Genomic DNA, 23008 nt, shown 5'->3' with positions numbered 1-23008 from the left:
GTGGTTTTAAATAAGAAAGTTCATTAAAACAAAACTATGTTGGATGAATTGGGCTTCATGGTCACCATGCCTGGTATCAGTGCCTGGTATTAGTGAATGGCAGGGGTCCAGGGTCAAGGGAAAGGCTGGCAGATACTGAAGACCTAATGAGTGACAGTAACTGGCAAGCACAGCTTTGATATGAAATGCCAGTCCTCTCATCAGGCAGACAAGCTGCTAGCAGGATGCCAGCAGGTCTGTGAGTCTGGGAGCACTGTGCCCCTGGTCTAAGGGGAGTGGTCAGGGCTGCACAGTCAGCACACCTGGAAGTGATAAGGGATGAGCAGGGACCAAAGACAAGAGGCTGGATCCCTGTGGTACCCTCATGGTCCTTCTTTTGGGTCTCCGAGAACTTCCATGGACAGAGAATAGTTCTGGAGGTCCAGTTTGCATTCAGCACTGGGAATAAATAGATCAATTCCGTGGTCTGAGAGGGTGAACCTGGGCCTTGGGTCAATAGTTGCTTTTGGTGACACCTGTCTTCCAAGACGTGTAACAAATGAAAATGGACACACTTTGAGTGCTAATAAAATGTGCCTCCCTGTCATTGGCAAAAGATAAGTAAATATGGTTCTTCAAATGCTTTTAGCTCTAAAACACAATCCGAAAAACTCATAGTATGCCAACTCCTTAGAACCCCATATGAAAATAAACTTTTATTTTAAAAGTAAATTATGAATTTACGCTGAATAATGCAGAGGATTGCTTATAATCTGAAATAAATTATTAAAGAACTAAGAGTGGGGAGAACATGGGACTGGGATTTAAGAAATTATTTTATTGTGCCAGAGCCTCATTTCTGACTTCTAAAGTTCTAATATTTATCATCACTTGAAGATTCTCTGAAGATAAATATTCTACAAGACAGAAAAGCAAAAGCATATGACAGGGTTTAAAGCAATGCTTTTGGGGACAAGCATGGGCTTGACTCATAAACACTGGTAGAATTTCTTGAAAATCATTTTATTTCTGTAAAAAAATAAAATTATTCTCAAATGCTCCCTTGGTAACCTATAAAAATCCTCCTTGCTGTTCTGGTTTGGGGTCAAAACCACAAAAAGGAAATGTTTTAAATCTCTCTCTGTTCTGAAGCCTATATCATGATGTCATAAAAGTTGCCTGCACAATTCCCTAATTCTTCATGTTCTCACATGGAATCAGCCCCGGGAGACAGAATAAACCTTTCCTACAAATAGAAAGGTTCTCAAGGGGATGGGTAGGTCACTACATTTCTGCTGCCTTGACATTAGAATAGAAGCGAGAAGCTACTAGCTTCAACTATGTCCATTTCCATTTAATTGCATGTCAAATGTTTGGCCAAGAAAAAGGTCCAGTTCATTTAAGAATTAGCAGCAACTGTATAATAAATTACAGGATATAAAGAAGCAGAAAGTGGGGAACACAGTAAAATAGAATTGATGTACCTTAGCTATTTTGTCAAGATGGCTTCAAAAGGGAGAAGAGGAAGCATGAAAAGTGGATCTGATTTAGCAAAAATACGCTGGAAAGAGACCATGATGAGAGATGCCCACTGTGTTCTTTATTTTTTCCTGCCGGCAGAAATGAAGTAAATGGATCATGTAAGAGAAGTAAACGTAAGACCTTTTCGACACAGAAGACAGCTCTAATGCGAGGCCAGGGCTCCAGCTGATCCTGTCTCTGGTTCAGTTGAGCTCCAGTGTTAGCTTTAGTTTTGCTGAGGTGGTTGCCTGGTTCTAAACAGACAGCAGAATCTGCTTTCACGTAAAAATTCAGAGGGTCAGATAAGGTTTTGAGCACCCTTTAAAGTACCCAGAAGAAGGTGTAGGAGTTGCCTAACGCATCTGAAGCTATCAAGTCTTAAAACAACCCCTGCCGACTACTTGTGATGGTTAGTTTTATGTGTCAACTTGACTGGGTCACAGGGTGCCCAGATTAAACATGATTTCTGGGTGTGTGTGGGTGTTTCCTTATGAGGTTAGCATTTGAACTGGTAGACTCAGTAAAGTAGATTGCTGTCCCCAGTGTGGATGGGCATCATCCAATCTGTTGAGGGCCTGAATAGAGCAAAAAGTGGAGGAAGGGAGGATTAATTCCCTTCCTGCCTGCCAGTGTGAGCTGAGACTTTAGTCTTCTCCCACCCTTGGTCTGGGATTTATACCATTGTCTCCCTTGTTCCCAGATCTTTAGAACTGGACTGGAATTGTACTTTCCTGGATCTCCAGCTTGCAGATGGCAGATTGTGGAACTTCTCGGCCTGCACAATCGTGTGAGTCAGTTCTTCATAATCTGTCTCTCTCTTTTTGTCTTCCTGCTGCCCCCCACAACCCCTCTCTTCTATGAGTCTGCCAAATACACCACTGTATCTGGAATCCAACTTCTATAGGTGGGCTGAATATTTAAATTCCAAATAGTATTATTTCTCCTCATGAAAAAAAGGACTTTGATGAGTTTTTTTTAATTACACTTCTGGATTTTATCTTAGGCTTCAGCCAATAACACCATTGCATTTAGCAGGAGGACACCATGTCTAGCAACCATTTTGAACTGCAGTGAAGGATATTGTGATTAAGCTTCTGCTTATTTCCTGGAAGTTCATAATTTAAGGCTACAGAGATATTTTTGAATCTTAATTCTATAATCCATTTACCACATAGCCCTCCTAGTTTTATGTCATCCAAAAATGTGGTAATTATTCTCACTCTTGCTTCATAGGAATCATTTGATAAAGAATTAATACCAGACACAGTTGAAGATCCTTACAGCAGGATCCAGGGAGGCCTTCCTTCATGGGAGAATGGATCCATCTCAGGGATAATTTCACACAAATTAATATTCAGCCTTAATTTCTCCATATTTATTACAAAAATATTTTTCAGACTTCTTGAAGAAAACAAAGTGCATCGGGTTTATTTTATTTCCTTGATAAGAAATATGATGACCTATCAAAATGGAATTGGTTGTTGAACTTTGCTTAGTTTTGTTGTTCTTGGTGAGCCACTAGTGACCACTGCCTTGATAATTCTCACTGGGGATCATCATCAGTCTTTGTTTTTTTCCCCTGGAGAATGGTGACCATTCAATCCCTTAGCCTTTTGGGTATTGTTTTCTGGCTATTGTTTTCTGGCTATTGTTTTCTGAGTACCAGCTGCATACTAGACATTTGACACACCTTATCTCTTATGTTTCCATCAACTCCAAAAGGAAAATACTAAGTGTCCTTCTACTTCTATCCCTGTCCTTTCACCCAGCTCTCCATACTAAGAAACTGGGGCTCTGAGTGGTTCAGTGGCTTTCCGCAAACCACACAATTGACCAGTGGCCATACCATGGTTTGAACTGAGGACCATCAGGTACCAAATGCCACAGGGCCTTCTGTTTTCTGTGCTTACCCAATCTTAAGGACAGCTTCTGCAAGTCTCTTCAGGGACTTTGGGTGTGATTCATTGGCTTCTGGACATCTGAACTTATATGATAGGGTCAGTGCTATCTGAGCATGTCTTTCTCTGTTTGTGACTTTGGGGCATTCTTGACCATTAAGCACATGCTCTGGGGCAGACCAGGCCTGCTTATGCATGCTGCTTCTGTGGGAGGTGCTGTCCTCGGGACCAGTGTCCACAGAGGCTGGGCCTAAGACTGCAGCAGTGGCAGAGGGAAGACTGTGTTCCCACAGGAGCCTGCCAAGCCCTACGCAGTTAGTGTTGTGGGCTCCAGGGACCTGCCCATCTTTCAATCACCTGGTTCTCCTTGGTAGATTCTTCTTTCGTCTTCCATGGGGATGGGGGCGCTCATAGCCAACGCAGCTTAGTTATAGGTTCAGGAAGGCTTCTCCTTTAACTGAGTCAGTGACTGAAATTACTCACAGCTCTCATCTAAGTAGTTGAAACCTAGTTTCAAATTTCTTAGCTGTTTCCAAAGCCACGGCATATTTTACTGCTGGGAGGACAGATGCCTGCTCAAGTGTCTGATGAAGACACTTAAGCTTTATTGTTATTTGACATTCATTAGGGAACCATCTTCCGTAGGCAAAACACAAGACATTTTTTAGACAGAAGCCATAAAAGGACTAATGATGGGTCATAGGCCAGTTGGTATGAAAACAAGATGAAATGAGCCCTCGAGCCATGCCAGCTTGGTCCTGCACTGCTTCTGAGAACTGTGAAGGATACGGAGAAGAAAGAAACAGAGATGATTCCAGTGTAGCAGCAAGGATAGTGAGGATGCCGTTGCACAAACGTGGAGCCACATGCATTGTGCAGAGAGCAACCATATCATCCGATGACCTTTTCTAGCTGAGGCACTGAAGAAATGCCTACTGAATTAATGATCAAGTTCCCTCCAGAAGAAAAGAACTGATGTTTACTGGACACCAATTATATGTCAGCATACCCCTTGGGTTCTCACAGTAACTTGAAGAAGAATGTTGCTTGTTCCAGCCTCACAAAGCAGGAAGATAAGACTGTTAAGAAATGAACCTTACTAAGGACACATGACTCATCAATGGTGCTGCCAGGATTTGACCCCAGGAGTGTTTAGGTCTCAAGTCCACAATTATTTTCCTTCACCTCTAGAATCCTGAGTCCAGGTACTCATTTTACTTCCAAAAAAGAAGTGGAGCATGAAAAGAACATGGAGGGGGGAAAAATCTAGAACTCATGACTATAGAATAGGAAAATAGAACCCAAATTTCCTCTCCCTTTGCTATCGGAATCTAGAGTCTCTTCCTGTTTCCTAACTGACTGTTGGGGTGTTGATGGACATGGGAGAACATGAGAAGGCAGAGAGAGGAAAAATGTGCCTGTGAGCTTTGGTACTAAGTGGGAGGTGAGCAGTTTCCACTTAGATGAAGGCAAGAAGAAATGAGGTTGATTTGCCACAGGATGTTTTTAAATTAAATGTATGGATGGAGGACTTTACAATGAGGATTCCTTTCCGATTAAATGTCTCTGGTTCCTTTAATCACATCTCCTTGGAAAGTTTCTCTTGCTACTTCAAATGAGGTCATAGAATTTTGCAATAGCAGGAGGAAAATACCTATCTATCAGGCTAAGATAACATTGGGAAAATTCACCTAGCTTGTCTGTAAGATGTCTTCAGGCATGCTCACGCAGAGGTGCTAATATTTTGTGCACCAACCCAGCTATTTTCTAGCTATCTCTGCTTAGTTGCTGCTGCCTACTTATTCTTTTAACCTGGACTCTCCCCTCACCCTCCCCAGCCCCTGTCCCTTCATTCCAAGTTTACTATATGCACTTAGATGAAAGGAATCTCCCTCATGTTCAGAATTTCACAGTTGCTGGGACCATGTGACTTTTATTGGAAAGAAGTAAAGGAAAACACCCTCCCTGGTATCCTTTCAGAGAGAAAGCTGCTGCATTCTTTTTCAGACTCATTAAACTCCATCTGGTGGTTATGTCTTGAGGACATACTGTAGAAGGGTTTCACCTCGATGCTGGTGAAGGTTTCCTCTGTTTTGGGGGCACAAACTTCTCATTATAAAATGTAGGAATTACCTGTTGCTCTCTGTCCATAAAGCCATGTTGTCAAATTAAGGAAATAAGCAAAGCAGATGTGAGTGAACCCACAACCTCAGCATGGTTTCATTTTAATGCTAACTGTCCTCTTTGGAGCAAGAGTAATTAGAAATCAGCAGCAAGTTAGTAGAAAAAAATTACTGAGCTTCATAATTCCTTGGGGGAGAGAGGGAATCCAGGATCCATTTACTGAAGGTTTCATTAAATTCTCCATTAGGAGAGTCAAGTTATAGCCATCAGAACCAGGAAAGAAGGAGAAGGGGGTGGTTTTGAAGGAAGTCAAGGATGGCGCCTGTGGTCACCTTCACTTTGCCCTAGGAAGTCCTGGGCTTTGTATTTTCCTTGCATTCTGCTAACAGTCACATACTTGTTGTGCCTGCATCCACGTCATGTCTGGCCAGGGACAGAGGGAAAGCTTCCACGTAGGCTCTCATCTCTTCTATCGTCTTCTGTCCACCCCTCCCCCTTCCTTTCCTCATCAGCTATCTCCCCAAAGTCTCCACTAATGGAATCTGCCCCATATTTCTTCTCTCCCTCCTCCCTGGCTGTGGCTGGGTTTATGTATGTGTTTTAGATTTGGACATCTGTAGCTGTCATTTAGTCCCCAGGGACAAAATGCCCTTCTCATATACATCCTGTTGTAGATTGAATTGTGTTCTCCCAAAAGGTGTGTTGGAGTCCTAACCCCTGTATTTCAAATGTGACCTTATTTGGAAATAGGGTCATTGCAGATGTCATGTTAAGGTGAGGTCATTTTCAATTGGTGTGCGTCCTATTCCAGTATTACTGGTATCCTTCTAAGAAAAAACAGAGAGACACAGGCACACAACGGGACACTGTCATGTGATGATGGAAGCAGAGACTGAAGTGCTGCAGCTGCAAGCCAAAGAACACCAGAGACTGCCAGATAACCCCCAGAAGGAAGAGGCAAGGAAGGTTCTCCCCTAATGACTGCAAAAGGGGCACGGCCCTGCCATCACCTTGATTTTTGGGTTCTAGTCTCCAGAACTTTGTGACAATAAATTTTTGTTGTTCTGAGACAATCAGTTTGTGATAATTTGTTGCAGCACTCTTAGGGCATTAATGTACACTCCTTCATAATAAATGCCCAGCAGAGAACTTGGCGTGGGAAGAGCTCAGTGTTAGAGTCTGTGGGGAATACAAAGACAAGCTAGGTAAGACTCTTACCCTTCAGTGATGCTCAGTTTTGTAGGGAGACTGACAATCATAATGCTCATCCATGGGAGATGTAAATGTACATTATAACAGAGGGATAAGTAGACAAAGTGTGGGGCACCTAGAAAGGCTTTGGGGAGAATTTAGGATTACACTTTGAGAATACATGAGCTTTATAAAAAATGTGGACAGAAAGATACCATTAATAAGTGGAAATAGCTTATTAATTCTGGGAGCAATAGAGGATGCATGGAGAATGGTAAGTGGGCTGCTCTGGTAGGTGGATAGGGTAAGTGGTGAGGACCCTGGACATACATTTAAGCAGGAAAAGTGAAAAAAGCAAGGGCAGTGAGGGCTTGGCACCCACTACCTATGCTTACATGAAGGGATCTGGGGAGCCACTAATGGCTATAACTGCCTTCAGGTTCATCTTCCCAGAGGGAAGTCCAGAGCATCCTGGGTGTGGTCCAGGTCTTTGAGGGCAAGCCAAGTAAAATGTAACAGAATGTGAGCTCAGGACCTGGGCTACTGTATCTCTGCTGCCCCATCACTTGGCCGATAACCAGGAAGGAAAGTCTTCATAATCTGTAAGCCTACACCCAGGTTATTTTCCAAGCCATGATTTTCTGCTTAGGATAGGAGTCAGTATTCCACTATTTGAGTTTTACCCAGGCACCACCCAGTCCCAACAGAGACAGGCCTGGTTTTTGCCCTCCTAATGGTTCCCTCCCACCCTAGTATCCCTCTCCTGTATGCTCTCTCTGGCTGGGAACTCAGTTGTGGTCTTGACTGTCCTATACCTTCTTGTCACTTTGGAATTCCTTAACAATCTTGTCTCCCATTGCTCTGTAGCTGCCTTGCCAAGATCTTTTGTCCAAAGCACTACTTGACTCATCCTTAGCCCTGGGTCCTATGTTTCCTTTTAAGTCTCAGTCTTACTGTCATTTATTCTTTCATTCATTTTTGAACACCACTATGATATACTTTCTATGCTAAGAACTGGGGATACAATGATCAATACAACAGCTGTCCCCAGCTTATGTATAGCTTATAATCCAGTGTGCAGACAGAAGACTTAATTGTCATCTGCACAATTAGAGATTGTGGTAAGTGCTGGAAAGGCAAAGAACAGGCAATTGTGAGAGGGAATGATGCGGAGGGTTGCCTTACACTGGAGCCTTGAATAGGGATGTGAAATAGGGAAGAACCCATTTTGCAAAGAGATAGAGGAAGACTATTCCAGAAAGAGGGAGTGACAGCTGATGCAACGGACTTAAGATAGAAAGGTTTAAGGAACTGAAAGAGGCTAGTGTGGTTGAAGCATAGTGAGTTAGCTGAAGAGCTATGGTAAGTAGATGGATTCAGGTAATGCAGAACTTTGGGCCATAAAAAAATTATAGATGTATACTAAGAACAATGGAAAAAAATGGGAAGATTTAACAGAAAGGAGTAATGTAATTTGGTTTAACTCTAACTGTATGCAGAATTGCCTAATAGGGTCAGAAGGGGAAGCCAGGAGCCAGCCAGGAAGCTATGGCAGTAGCTTAAGCCAGAGGCAGGACTGGCTGTAGAGATGGATATAAACGAGTGGGATATAGGTGGGTTTTGGAGGTAGAGTCATCAGAACTTGTTTGTGGGTTGGTGAGGTAGGGTGCTGAGGGTGAAGGATGAGTGAAGAATTAAAGCTCAGGTGATGACTTAGATTGGGACTACTAGAGAAGAAATGGGTTTGAGAATGGAAAGTTTCGAATTCAGTTTGGGGGATGGGGATTTTGAGGTTCCTGAGAAATTTCTGAGTATAGATGTCAAGCATGCAATTTAATTTGTAAGTCTGGAATTGTAAGGAAACATCTGGGTTGATTGTAGATTGTATGTAAAGTCAGAGGAACAGATGAGATCCTCAGTGACAAGAGAGTAGAGTAAGGAGAAAGGAGGGAGTAGAGCCAAGATTTGAGGGGCTCTGACACTTAGAGCTTTGGTAGAAAAAGAGGAGTTGGCACAGGAGATTGAGAAGCAGCATCCAGAGAGGCAGAAGGTTAACCAGAGGAGCAGTCTGCTGTGGAATTAGAGGGACGGGGTTGTTTCAAGAAGGAGAGAGCATCAAGAGTGCCAAATGTTACTGAAAAGCCAAAGGAGATGAGGACTTCGAACGTCGTGGGATCTTGCAACATGGTGACCTGCAATATGGCCTTCCTAACAACTGTTTCTTCTGCATCCACTTCATCATCATACTTTTCATCTTTACAAATGCTCAGGAGGGTTTATGTATATGCAACATATACATATGCATTAGTTCATTTAATCCTCACAACAATCCTGTCAGGTTGCTATTGTTATTATGTTATCCCAATTGTATGAAGAAGGAAACAGGCTCATAGAGGCTCAGTGTCTTGCTCTATATCTTCCTCCCCATTTCACAAGTCTTTTCCATAGTCTTCTGTTGCGTAATTGGGGAAGTCTAGGATTGGAAGGGAATTTAGAAATGTTCTAGTCTTCTCCCATTTTTTAAATGAAGAAACTAACCCCAGAGATGGAAAGAATTTATGCTTATTGACTAACCGTTATCCCTGTGCTGGGAGCAAAATGTAAATTTCTCATGTAGTTCTTCAAGAACCCTAACAGTTTCTCCAATCAGGAAACTAAGGCTCTGAAAATTGAGGCCAGTGCCCAAGTTGTACTGCTGATAAGCAGGGGATTTAGGATTTGAATCCAGAAGTTGCTGACTGCAGTTTGTCTTAACTTTCTACACCACATCACCTCCCAAGATCATGGGAGAACAGAAACTAGAACCAGGCTTTCCTGTTCCTGACCTCTCCAACATAGGCCCATCAAAGCCCCACGTCATCAGCTTTAAACACAAGCAGTTTAGGGCCCTGTCCACATGATTTCTCCAAAATGTGCAGCCCCTCCTCAAGTTGACAACATCACACACATGAGCAGATATTTAATTTTGTCTAATTTGGACCTGAATTTCCTGCTCCACCTTAGCTGACCAAGCTCTCAGATGTCCCATCCTACTGTTTTTGGTTTCATCTGTAAGTTGTACTCACTCCTCCCAGCCTGTCTGCCTCTTGCCTCCCTCATTTTCTGGCTTAGACTGTTCCTCATTATAGCTCATGTTTGCTTAAGATCATCCTTAAGTTCTTTTATCTCTTCTTGGAGCTCTTTAAAAAAATCTTTCCGGAACTTTGATTTGTTGTGGTTTGATGCTTTTTTCAAAGGCAGCTTTACTAAGTCTTTTCTAGGCTTTTTTGGCCCCATTCAATTAAAGCTAAGGATTCAGCCAGCTGTCTTATTTCTGATTTGAGGTCACTTAATGTGTACATTTAGACTCTTAACTCATATAGTTCTTTATTCTTGGCTTATTAAGTCTACTTGTCTCAGAAATACAGCCTTACTTTTTTTTTTTTAGCAGAAAATTACATGTTTGCTGTCATTATGAGTGAGCATTTTTTGACTCACAAGGACAAGTCCTAGGCAGCCCAGGTGTCTATGACATCTTCACTAACTTTGACGGCACCTGGGTTTCCTGGGGAGGTAGTGGTGGGGTAGGGATCCTGGGTGTGGGCAGGCTTTGTGACTTCTCTCTTCCTTGCTTCCCTCTGTCCTTCTTTCTAGTCTTCTTTTGAGGTCTCCCTCCTTTCCAGTTCTCTGCACTTCTCCAGCTCCTCCCCCTCCCTACTGACCCTTCTCAGTGTCATCCAAATGAGATGACACAGTGGGAGTGGGTGAGCTCAGTCTTACTGAGACCGCTCCCCTGGTGGGAGAGAGGTAAGGACTGAAATTCTGAGCCGGGACTAGTTTCTTCCTGTACCCCCTCAGCCACCACTCATATCTAAGGTAAAAATAGATGCTGCCAGGCCAGTGTGGGGATTCATTTCTTTCTGAAATCTCTCCCTGACCTTCCTGGGTTTATAAAAGAAATTCATATTCTGCACATTAACTTAAATTTTGTTCTACTTTTTGCCAACTAATACCCTGGCCTTATTATGCTAATAGTGTCCACCCCTTCTTTGTCTGGATTATGTCACAAAGAGTTCTGTATTAACTTGACAAGAAAGAACCGAGAGCCCAAATTTGCCTCCCCCTAATTCCTGGATGGGAGTGTGGGGAGTACATAATAAAGTTCTATTTCATCATACCATGCAAATCTAATGAAGCTGGTGTAAATATAATGAAGTCAATTCACATAACACCCTGTGTAGGTGCCAGGCCTGTGCTAGGTAACAAGAATTTAGAGAGAAAACAGGTCCAGTCCCTGTGTTAAAAAAGCTCAGAGTTTACTGAAAAACGAAACAAAACAACAGTAAACACAAAAACCATGAGAGGTCCCAGCAGGATCCATGCCAAAGCTTAGATGTGCCAGCCCAAGGGTTTGAGGAATCTTTTGCAATCAAGCCCTCCCCTCTAACTGGAGTGTGACTAGGAGCACAGAGTTTGAATCTTGTCCACAGCTATGGTTCAAATACAAGTACACGCTCATTTGCGCCCCAGTGGATACCATGTGGGGACAACAAGCCCCCTAAGCAAGGAGAGTGATCAGCACAAGTAAGAGCCTGAGTGTGGAAGGTGGTCAATTGCTCAGGTACAGGTGAGGCTGTATTTTAATGTAATCCGATGTAGTAGTGGGTACCCTGCTGGGTAGTGCTGTGAGGAGGGACTGTGCAGCAAAACTGAGAGCTGTTGTATTCTCATTACAGAATTAAATCACATCGTAGGTGATGTAAATGATGTGTAAGCTAAAAATTTGGAGATGGACAAATATACATAATGTGCTTGGCAACCAATAATTTCAGCAAGGCAAGAGAGGTGAAATAGATTAGTGAAAAAAGGAGAGTTGATTCACTACCTGATACATGTCAGGTACATATTGTTCCCAAAGAAACTTATGGGAGTTTCTAATGTGCATATGAAGCTAATGTATAAAAAAGGTGCCAGGGAAGTGAACAGCATGCACATTTACCTGGGTATGTATATTTTCACCTCATAAATTCAGCACCACAGTTGACCAGCTTGAGTTCATGGAAAAAAGAAAATTGACATCAGAAATTTGCATTTAGCTTTCATACAGCATAAGAGAAAAAAGAGAGATATTTGTCTACCAGCATAGAATTATTGAACGTATATTTTTAAATGGGCAAATGATGCATACTTCTTAGTTTTCTTATTTATCTATTGTGCAAACATATTAAATTAATAAGAAAATTCTCTATGAGGAGGGAGGGGGAAAGAAAAATTGGCCTTTGGGGCCCAAGCAGGTATCCCCCTTGCTGTGGTACCCGAACCCAAACCAGTGCTTGGGACCCAAGAGGAAGAGTTTTCTCCATTGGAAAAGTATGAGTCCAGGAAGTCATGAGGCCAGTATAAGGTTTTGTAGGTGGTAGTGGTTGCAGCACAGCTGCAAGCTGGGTAGTCTAAGTGAATGGAGAGCGGTCTAAGTGAATGGCAGGCTGTCTAAGTAAATGGCAGGTGGTCTAAGTGAATGGTGGGCAGCACATTGTCGGTCAGAGCATCAAAAGGGCCAAGAAGGATGAAGTACAGAGGAGGAGGAAGCATTCTGAACTCTATGTGAGTCACCTATTTCCCCATCCACCAGGGCCTTCCAAAGAGAGATAGGATAGTGGAAGGGATGAGAAGGCTATCATTCAGTGAGTGGGGTCATTGATTTGGCAGACTATAGGTCCCAGTGTTACAGCGACCTAAGCTAGGATTTGCAAAGGTTGAACCTACAGGAAATTCAGGCTACCTAGATATGTGAGAAAATAATAGCATTATAATAATAGTTTAATAATAATTAATAGCTTAAGTCAAACGAGCTGATGAGTAAATACCCAGTGAGTAGATGATAAAATAAGGTTTGAGAGCAGGTAGAAGGCCCTGTGGGCTGGCTTGGTCTGACAAGGTTTGATGGAGGGAATAGGTGAGGTAGTGCTTTCAGGTGGGGAGACCCAGGTAAGGTGAGAGGGTAAGGAAAGGCAGTATTGTGATGAAAAGGGAGGGACCTCCAGTTTCAACCCTGATATGCAAAGAACTTAGAAGTCATCACTCCCAGTCTTATGGGGCAAGGAAAAACTAGACAAGCTGAAAATCAACAACTTTTCTTGAGCATATCATAAAACTGTGGCCACAGGGCAAACTAATACCCTCAAATCTGGAGAGACATAACATCCAGAAAGAGATTGCAACTAATATTTGCTTATCAGAGACATTCTTGAGCTATAAACTTTTGGAAACATTAATTGGGTGAGTTGCTGGAGGCTGAATGTGTATCAGAGTGAGAGGGAGAGACCCATGAGAGCCACAGTCTTAGGGGAATCCCATTTATAAGCTTTCCCTCTAGCAGCCCCACCATATTCTCACAGTGAGGATGCTGGAAAGATCCCCCTGTGGCTCTGGCAAGGGAAGGGGAAGAGTGATCATTATGAAACATGCCCAGAGCCTCCTCCATAGCAAAGGTCCACTACTCAGGAGAAGGGGTTTTGCTGGAGCACAATACTGAAACTTTATGCCAGTGGAGGAAAAGGATTGTTTTCTCCATCCTTCCTAACTCACCCAAGGGAGAAAAAAACCCACAAAGTCAACTGGGGACAGAGCCTCAAGAAAATAGATTCACAATAATGTAGTCAGGGAAAGGTGCAAGAGGAGGGGGAAAAGTATACTACTGGAAGAGTGTCAGAAGCCCTCATGAAGTCCACAGCACTGAGACACAAGTCCTGTAGAAGACTCAGACTTAATGGAAAGATGATAGAATGCTCTTCCTACTCCAACACCTTACTACCATCACAAGACCCCAGTATAATATCAGTGGGTTACAACTTAATGGGCAGCAAGAAACAGACTCTTTCTGAGGAGTAATACATAGGGAAGCCCCTAAGACAAGAAGGGAGACAAAAACAAGGACACAGTGGAATTTGAAGCCCTTGGTACCTATAACTACAACAAACATTAAACACAGTAAAACTCCTAGCCAGATTAACATAAATCTTTACACTACAGGCCTCTTTACCTTCATTTCTATTACCCAATAAATCAGATCTAACTTTCAGCAAAAAATTACAAGGCATGCCAAAAATCAAGAAAAGCACAGTTTGAAGAGACACAGCAATCATCAGCATAGACTCCAATACAGTACAGATGTTGGAAATATCAGATAGGGAATTTAAGATAACTATGATTAATATGTAAAGGGCTCTAGTGTAAAAAGTAGAGAAAGTACAGGAATGAATGAGTAATCTAAGCAGAGAAATGGAAACTCTAAGAGAAAATCAAAAGCAAATCTTAGAAATCAAAAACAGAGTAACAGAAATGACACTTTGATAGGCTTATCGATAGACTCAAAATGGCCAAGGAAAGAATCAGTGTACTTGAAATAGATTAATGAAACTTCCCCCAAAACCAAAAACAGAACAGAACATTCAAGAACTGTGGGACAATATCAAAAGTGTAACATATGCAAAATTGGAATGCTAGGAAGAAAAAGAAACATTTGAAGTAATAATGGCAATGAACTTTCCAAAATTAATGATAGACACAAGACCAAACCATAGATCCAGTAAGCCTAAAGACTATCATATTCAGTCTTCAGAAAACAAAAGACAAAGATAAAGTCTTGAAGGAAGCAAGGGGAAAAAAAAATCACTTTGTTTATGGAGAAATGAGAATAAAAATTATAGTGGACTTCCTGTCTGAAACGATATAAGGAAAAGGACAATGCAGTGAAATACTCAAAATGTTGAAAGAGAAAGAAAAACTCTACCAATAGAGAATTCTACAGCCTATGAAATTATCCTTCAAAAGTGAAGGCAAAGGAGTCATTACTACTAATACCATGAGCATGAATATATAATAAAGGAATACTATGAACAGTCCTATGCCTACAAATTTGAAAATTTAGATAAAATGAACCAATTTCTTTGTCTTAGTCTGTTTTGTTTTGCTAAAACAGAATACCTAATACTGGGTAATTCATAAGGATAGAATACCTAATACTGGCTAATTTATAACAACAGAAATTTATTTCTCATAGTTCTGGAGGCTGGAAAGTCCAGGATCAAGGTACTGGCATCTAGTAACGGCCTTCATACTGAATCCTCACACTACAGAAGATGCAAGGGCCAAAAAGACACACATGCTGCATCCTCACATAGGGGAAGAGCAGAAGAGAGAGAACCCATTCCCAAAACCCTTCTCATAGTGTCATTATTCCATTCATGAGGGGTCTGCCCTCACGACCTAAACATTTCCCGTTAGGCTCCACCTCCCAACACTGTTGCATTGGAGATTCAGTTTTCAACACATCAATGTTGTGGGACATATTCAAATCATAGTGTACTTGAAACACAAATTATCAAAACACACATGGAGAGAGATGGATAATTCGAATAGTTCTACCTCTTATAAAGGAAATTGACTCAATAATTACTAACTTTCCAAAAAAGAAAGTGCCAAGCACAAATAATTTCACTGGTGAATATTACCAACTATTTAAGGGAGAAATGGTACCAATTCTCCACCATATCTCTGAGGAAATGGAAGCAGAGGGAACATTTTCTAACTCATTTTATGTGGCAAGAATTACCTTAATGCTAAAATGAGGTAAATAATTATAATAAAGAGAAAAGCAGATCAAGATTTCTCACAAATACAGATGGAAAAATGCTCAACAAATATGAGCAAATTCAATCTAACAATGTATAAAAAAAATTATACTCCATGACCAAGCAGAATTTATTCCCAGTATGCAAGGCTGATTCAACACAAAAATCAGTGAAGTCAACCACATCAACAGGGTGAAGAAGAAAAAACCATATGATCATATCAACTGATGCAGAAAAGCATCTGATAAAATCCAGCACCCATTCATAGCAACAACTTTCAGCAACCTAGAAATAGACACCATTAACTTCCTCAACTTGACAAAGAATATCTACAAAAATCCTGCAACTGACATCATTCCTAATAGAGAGGAACTGGACTCTTTTCTCTTAGATGTTCTCTGTGACTACTCCTATTCAACATGATGTTGGAAGTCCTGCCTAGTGTGGTAAGATAAGAAAAAGAAATAAAAGGTATATAGATGGAGAAAGAAGACATTACAGTTTGTTTGCAGATGACATTACTGCCTACATGAAACATCCAAAAGAATAACCTCCTGCAATGAATAAGTGATTATAGTGAGGTCACGGGATACAAGGTAATATACAAAAGACAATTTTTCCTATTATATTCCCAGTGAACAACTGGAATTTGAAATAGAAAAATTATCTTTCTTAATGGTGGACCTCCAAAATAAAGGAAATACATAGCTGTAAATATAACACAATATGTACAGGATCTACATGCAAATAAACTGCACAACTCTGATGAAAGAAATCAAAGATGATTCAAATAAGTGGATAGACAGTCCATATTCATGGATTGGAAGACTCCATATTGTTAAGATATCAGTTCTTCCCAAATCGACATATAGATTCAACACAATTTCAGTTGCTATCCCAACAAGTTATTTTGTAGATATTAGGAAACTAATTCTAAAGTTTATATGGAAAGACAAAAGACCTAGAATAGCCAACACAATATTGAAGAAAAATAACAAAGGTGGAGAACACACACTACCTACTTTCAAGACTTACTAAATAGCTACAGTATGACAGCATGGTATTGATGAATGAGCAGACACATAGATCAATGGGACAGAATAGAGAGCCCAGAAATAGACCCCTACAAAAATAATCAACTTATCTTTGACAAAGGAGCAAAGGTCATTAAATAAAGGATGATAGTTGTTTTTTCAACAAATGGTGAACATAGACACAGTCCTTACAATTTGCACAAAATTTAACTGAAGATGGATTACAAACAAATTTAAAATACAAAACAATAAAACTTCTAATAAAAACATAGTAGAAAATCCAGGTGACTTTGGATTGGACAATATATTTGTAGGTGTGACACTAAAAGCATAATCCATGAAAGAGAAAGTGGATAAGTTGGACTTTATTAAAATTAGAAATTTCTGCCCTGCAAAAAACACTGTTAGGAGAATGAAAAGACAAGTCACAGAGTGGGAGCAAATAGTTACAAAAGACATATCTGATAAAGAACTTGTATGCAAAACATGTAACGAGTTCTTAGAATTTAGCAATAAGAAAATAACCTAGTTGAAACATGGGCAGAAGATCTGAACACACATCTCACCAAAGAAGATATACAGATGGCAAATAAACAATTAAAAAATGCTTAACATCATTTGTCACTAGGGACTTTTAAATTAAAACGACAGTGAAGTACACCTGCACGTCTCTTGGAATGGCCGGAATCCAAACAACTGACAATAACAATCGTTGGTGAGGATGTGGAGGAACAGAAACTCTTATTTATCACTGGGGGAATGCAAAATGGTACAAACATTTTGCAAGACAATTCAGCAGGTTTTTAATAAAGTTAAACATAATCTTGCCATATAGTCTGGCAATTGTACTTCTAGATGTTTACCCAACTAATATGAAAACTTATATTCATACAAAACATGCATACGAATATTTATTGCAGCTTAATTCATAATTGCCAAAAGCTGGAAGCAACCAAAATGATTTTTAATAAGTGAAAGGATTAACAAACTGTGGTATATCCACACAACAGATTATTATTCAATGATTAAGCAGGAGTGAGCTATCAAGCCACAAAAAGACATGAATGAATCTTAAATGAATATTGTTAAGTAAAAGAAGCCAGTCTAAAGGCATACTATATAATTTAAGGTATATAATGTTTTGTAAGAGACTAAGCTATGAAGTCATTAAACAGACTCTATGGTTGTCAGGGATGCAAAGGGAGGAAGGTTGAATATATGATGCACATGAAATTATCTTAGGATGATAAAACCATTCTGTATCATAATATAATGGTGGGTACATGACATTATGCATTTGCTAAAACCCATAGAACTTCATAGCACAAAGGGTGAACCTTAATGTATACAAATTTAAAAATTCATTTAAGAGGTAAGGACATTCCAAGATGGAATGCAGACTGGGGCAAATGAATACAACTGTATTACAAATGTATGATACAACTTAATTGAAGAGATAGGGGAAAAAGATTCTGACCTAAGTAGCTTTGGAAATGGGTGACGACTATAAAGATGAAAGGATCTGTACATAAAGACTGTAATGCAGCTAGTGATGTTGTTTCCCATTGGAGTGCAGGTGAACAATTCTGAAACCACAGTACATGTATACTGGAACTGGAGAATTAGGTATATGGATGGTGGATGATAAGAATCAGATTTCTCACTCATGGAGTGTAAGGTTATAGACAAGCAAGAGGAGGAATAATCCATGTAGTACTTGATTAGAGTAGAAGACATTGGTCTATGAACTTAATGTTCAGCTTAATATAGAAACAGATGGAATGTATATATATATAATATAAATTATATATACATTTATATATGTCACATATTACATATATTTGTGTATATATATATGTGTATGTGTATATATACACATATATATGTAATATACGACACTCTGGTAGCAATGAGCATACCTGCAGCCCAACCTCGGTTTCTAATGCTATTCTTTAATAAAAGGAGCCAGGGGTCCTGGAGAAGTAATTTATTGTAAGGCTGGGGCAGGAAATATACAAGGTGAGCCTGGTGCATCTTCATAGTCCCAGAAAGGAAGAAAGTGTTCAAAAACACACAATGATGGAAGTATGTCAAAGGGACATAGGAACCAGCTGAAAGAACTCCTAATGGCCAAAGCAGGAACAAATTGAGCAAGAAAATAAATTAGGTGATATTGCATTTTAACCCAAAATATAAAGTAAAAATATCTATGAGACATAAATAAATGATTGAGTGAATACATGAACAGTATAGAATAGATACATCTCCCCTGTGAAAGAACCCCAAATAATATATATAAATACTTCACCCTTAAGGAGGTGAAACATTCTTCCCCAGCTCTTACATGTGGGCTGTGAATAGACTTCCTTCTAAAGAATACAGTGTGAAAAGGGGAGAAAAGTTACTTTGCTGTGGAGGAAACACTACCTCAGTCAGATGATCAAGATTAACATCAATAGTGATAAGTCATGTTCATAGCTTGTACTCTGGATCTGATGTGGCAAGAATGGCACTTTGCCTCTATAAAAATCTTCCTGCCAGGAAAATCATAACTCTAGTATAACCATGAGAAAAATATTGAACAAATCTAAATTGAAGAATTTCTACGAGATACCCGACCAGGACTTCTCAGGTTTTAATGTTAAGGCCATCAAAACCCAGGAAAGTCTGAGAAACTGCCACTATCTAGAAGAACGTAAGGAGACATGATGACTGAATGCAATGTTGTGTCCTGGATAATATCCTGTCACAGAAAAATGACCTTAGGTAAAAGCTTAAGATATCTGAATAAAGTGTGGACTTTAGTTGATAATAATGTATTAATATTGGTTTATTAGTTGTGACAAGTATATTAATGTAAGATGTTAGCAGTAGAAACTGGGCATGAAGGGTGAGAGAACTACCTGTACTATCCATGCAAATTTTCTGCAAATAGAAAACTATAATAAAATTAAAAGTTTACTAAAAAAAGATAACTTTTTTTAAAAGGTGGTGGAGGGGAAGGGAAGGAAGGCAAAAATTTAGAGATGTTCCACCCTATAGGAGAAGCTAGTCAGATGTTGAAGCACAGATGTGAAAGGGTCCCCAAAAGCAGAGATCTGCCTGTCAGAAATGGGTCAATTCCAAGGAATCTTTGTAAAACTGAGTATGAATCCAAAGGCATTGCCCTGGAAACCAGCCAGAAGGAGTTCAGTGAGACTTTTATGGTCTATTTAGTTATGTCTACTTAGTGCCAGGCACTTTATAGATATTTTCTTATTGACTCCCTCAACAACTATGTGAAGCAATTACTCTTCTATTCTTTGTGTAGAATAGAAGATCCAGAAAGATGTATGTCTTGAAGGCTACAGCAGAGACTGACTGGAGTTGGAGCCCAGCTCTGTCTAAATCCAAGTTCCTCATACTGCTTAATAGCTTCCATTTACTGAGCACATAAACTATCATCCAGGCCCCATGGCAAATGCTTTAAATACATTTTCACATAAAATTCCTGATTTGGGTTGTAGGTTCTATCATGATCCCCATTTTACAGATGACGAAAGACTCTCTGAAAGCTTATCTACAAGTTCTTCAAAGTCCCATAGACAGGACATGGTGGTGCAGATATTCAAATACAGGTTCTTTGATTTCCAAAACTCAAATGTTAAACCACTAGCCTGTATCACTTTCCATTATGGTGACTGGAGGTTTTCCCTGAGTGGTGTATGGTTTCCCCTGAGTGAAGTATGGCCTATCAGGTCTGCCTCGGAACTACTTCCTCTAACGCTAGGGTTGACTAGAAGGACCAAATGACCATTAAGCCCTGCTCACTATTCTCATCTCTCTTTGTATGGAGATCTATGTTTCACTCTGGAAGGCCAGCCTGCTGAGAGCATTGCTACAGTGAACACCCAGGCACTCTCCTGCTTCAGCTCAGCAAAGGAGCAGCAATTTCCTCAACTGCCATCTGCAGACCTCTGGAATGGATCTTTAGATAAAGTCCTTTAGCAACATCTCAACATAATCAAATTGTACATTTTACTGTGGCTTCAGATGCCTGGAGCGTGGCCTGCAGTGAAAATGATGTCTATGACACGCGGGGTGAAAACGACTATCAAATGGCCTCTGATAAACAGGTGAGCTCCTAGCTCTGCAGACACTGCAGGCCATTTAAGATCTGCCAATCATATTTGAGCTGCTGAGTCCTACAGCCTGCATTGCTTGGCAATGTAGGATGCAGGAAGCAGATTCAATACACATAAAGAAAGCCAAGGGCTGGGCGTGGTGGCTCATACCTGTAATTCCAGCACTTCAGGAGGTCGAGGAGGGTGGATCACGTGAGGTCAGGAGTTCAAGACCAGCCTGGCCAACATGGTGAAACCCCGTATTTACTAAAAATACAAAAAATTTGCCAGGTATGGTGGCAGGTGCCTGTAATCCCAGCTACTTGGGATGCTGAGGCAGGAGAATCACTTGAACCCAGCAGGCGGAGGTTGCGGTGAGTTGCACTGCACTCCAGCCTGGGCAACAAGAATGAAACTCCATCTCAAAAGAAAAAAAATTGAAAGCCAAGGACTCAAAGCTCATGGGAATGATGCCTAGGATATTCTGTACCTGTGTGCCTGAAGCAGGCTTCAGAAGACAGCTAGGGCTTTAATCCTAGACAGAGGACCCAGGAGAAAATTCTTCAGCAAACATCGCCGTCCTCAACACGGCCAAAACATTGGGGATTAGTTAACTCTGGCAGTGATACGCCAGGATACTTTCCACTAACATTTTCCAAAATATCAGTGAGCTACTTCCAAGATTGTGTTGAGCAAAGGGTTAGTCTTATGCTGTGACCCTGCTGTGTGGTAATGGCAATGTAATTTCAGTTTGCAGCAGATACATTATATCCTAGAGACATTATCGCTCTTCCTTGGGAAATGCTGTTGCATAACAGTGTTGGGGCTTAAATTGTAAGCTGTGGCAATAGCCACATTTAATATGGGGATGTGCTTGTATTTTTAAAATTTTGTGGGTTGGAATTGGTGAAGTGGTATTCTTATGTAGCCTGTTAATTCCCTGGCTTTTTGCGAAAATGGAACACATGAGAGACTAGGTGGGAAGGTGGTGTCCTCACTGCCAGGGGAAGGTGGAGCAGGCCACAGATGCTGAAGAAGGAGTACAAAGGTGCTTTTGCCTTGAGTGCGACCCCTCTGGCTGGGGTGAGCTGTAATGAAAGCAAGTGGTGGAAGGAAAAAATTTGCATATATTTTGGAATTTTACACATGGCAACAGGGGATAGAAAATTGATTTCTTTAGAATTTGGATTCTTCTGCATCAACAAGGGAAGGACTTGGAAGAAGGAGAAGGAATACAATGTTCAATTTTATGGGCCAGTTTGGGACATTTTATTATGTAGGTGTTGTGTTCTTTGGACTATGTTGTGATCATCTGCTGCATATTGTTTAACACTGTCTGGCGAGCTTGATTGGACAACATGGCTGGGCATTATTTAAGATGGGAAATAGGACAGCAGTGACTTCTTGGCCTACTGCCTCAAATGGTGTTGTTGAGGTTCCAGATAGATCTTGGCATGAATGGAAAATTGGAGGGGCTCTTCTGCCAGATTGCTGTGTTTAATGGAGACTGACGAGACTCCTGTGTGAACTCACCCCAATGGGAGAAGGAGCCAGGCTAGTTCATGTGTCTAGAACAAAAGCCTTAGTTGTTGGCTGAGAGTCCTTATGTTTTCTCCTAGCCCAGTTCCCATTTCACTCATCCATTCATTTAAAACACTTTTACTGAGGCATTAATATGTAGCAGTCACTGTGTTATGTGTATAATTGCAACAGTGAACAGGATAGAGACAACGAGTATTTGTATTCTGTGGACATTAGGGAGGCTGAGAGTAAAATCTGAAAGAGCTGGTGTTCTGAACAGTCTGGCAGATACTGGAGCGTAAGTAGTTTGCCTTCTCTAAAACCAGGTGTTGAATGGAGAATGGTCACCCCATAACCCAAAGCTGACCACTGTGGCCCTTCAGCACCATAAGGACTCTGAGGTATTGTTGGTACTTTCTGGTAAAGCAAGTGGAGATAATATCCGGCAAAGCAGACATCTCTGGCTCTAGGAGAGCATAAAAGGAGACCATAGCACCTGCTGGGTCAGTGACAAAGAGCACAACGCTTGGCAGACGTGCAGGTGAAAACATAGGCCCAGCAGAGTGGTAATGTGGAAGACGCAGGGTCTGCAGTACCCTGAGGAGTAGTGGTAAAGAACTGGGATGAGTGCTGGAGGAGCAACAGTCATAGAAGGAAAATGCTTCATTGTGAGTATATTTGTGAGATTCCCTGAAACTACCCAGAGGCACTGGAGAGATTTTGCAGGACAGGAGTGTGTTTTCTTGTTTTTGATTTTTGCTGCTAATATAACTTCACACACACTTACAAACTGTTGAGCTGTGGGACAACTGAATTATAATACATATAATGAGAAAATCTACACAAAATTACCCTCTACTACTAGTGTCGCAACCGCCGTAATTATTGCTATTAATGAATGCTTGCCAGGGGCTAGGAACTGAGCCATGATCAGTAAGTATATTAACGCATAATCCTTAGAAAGATTACAGAAGACTTGTTCTTTCCACCCAGATGGAACCAGATTATCTTTCTATCTGAAATAA

General features: G+C 40.8%; 1 long non-coding RNA gene across 4 annotated transcripts in view; it reads left to right on the top strand.

Moving 5' to 3' along the window:
- The window catches only part of LOC123571897 (uncharacterized), a 154889-nt gene that overhangs the window by 20308 nt on the left and 111573 nt on the right, over positions 1 to 23008 (top strand). For all 4 annotated transcript variants that reach the window (XR_006696199.3, XR_010584755.2, XR_012431788.1 and 1 more), the window contains exon 2: positions 2201 to 2287. This is a non-coding gene — a long non-coding RNA (uncharacterized lncRNA). The remainder of the gene's footprint in view (positions 1 to 2200; positions 2288 to 23008) is intronic.

Source organism: Macaca fascicularis, chromosome 2 (genome assembly GCF_037993035.2).
Source record: "Macaca fascicularis isolate 582-1 chromosome 2, T2T-MFA8v1.1".
Lineage (NCBI taxonomy): Eukaryota > Metazoa > Chordata > Mammalia > Primates > Cercopithecidae > Macaca > Macaca fascicularis.
This window is presented reverse-complemented; position numbering and strand designations above follow the sequence as displayed.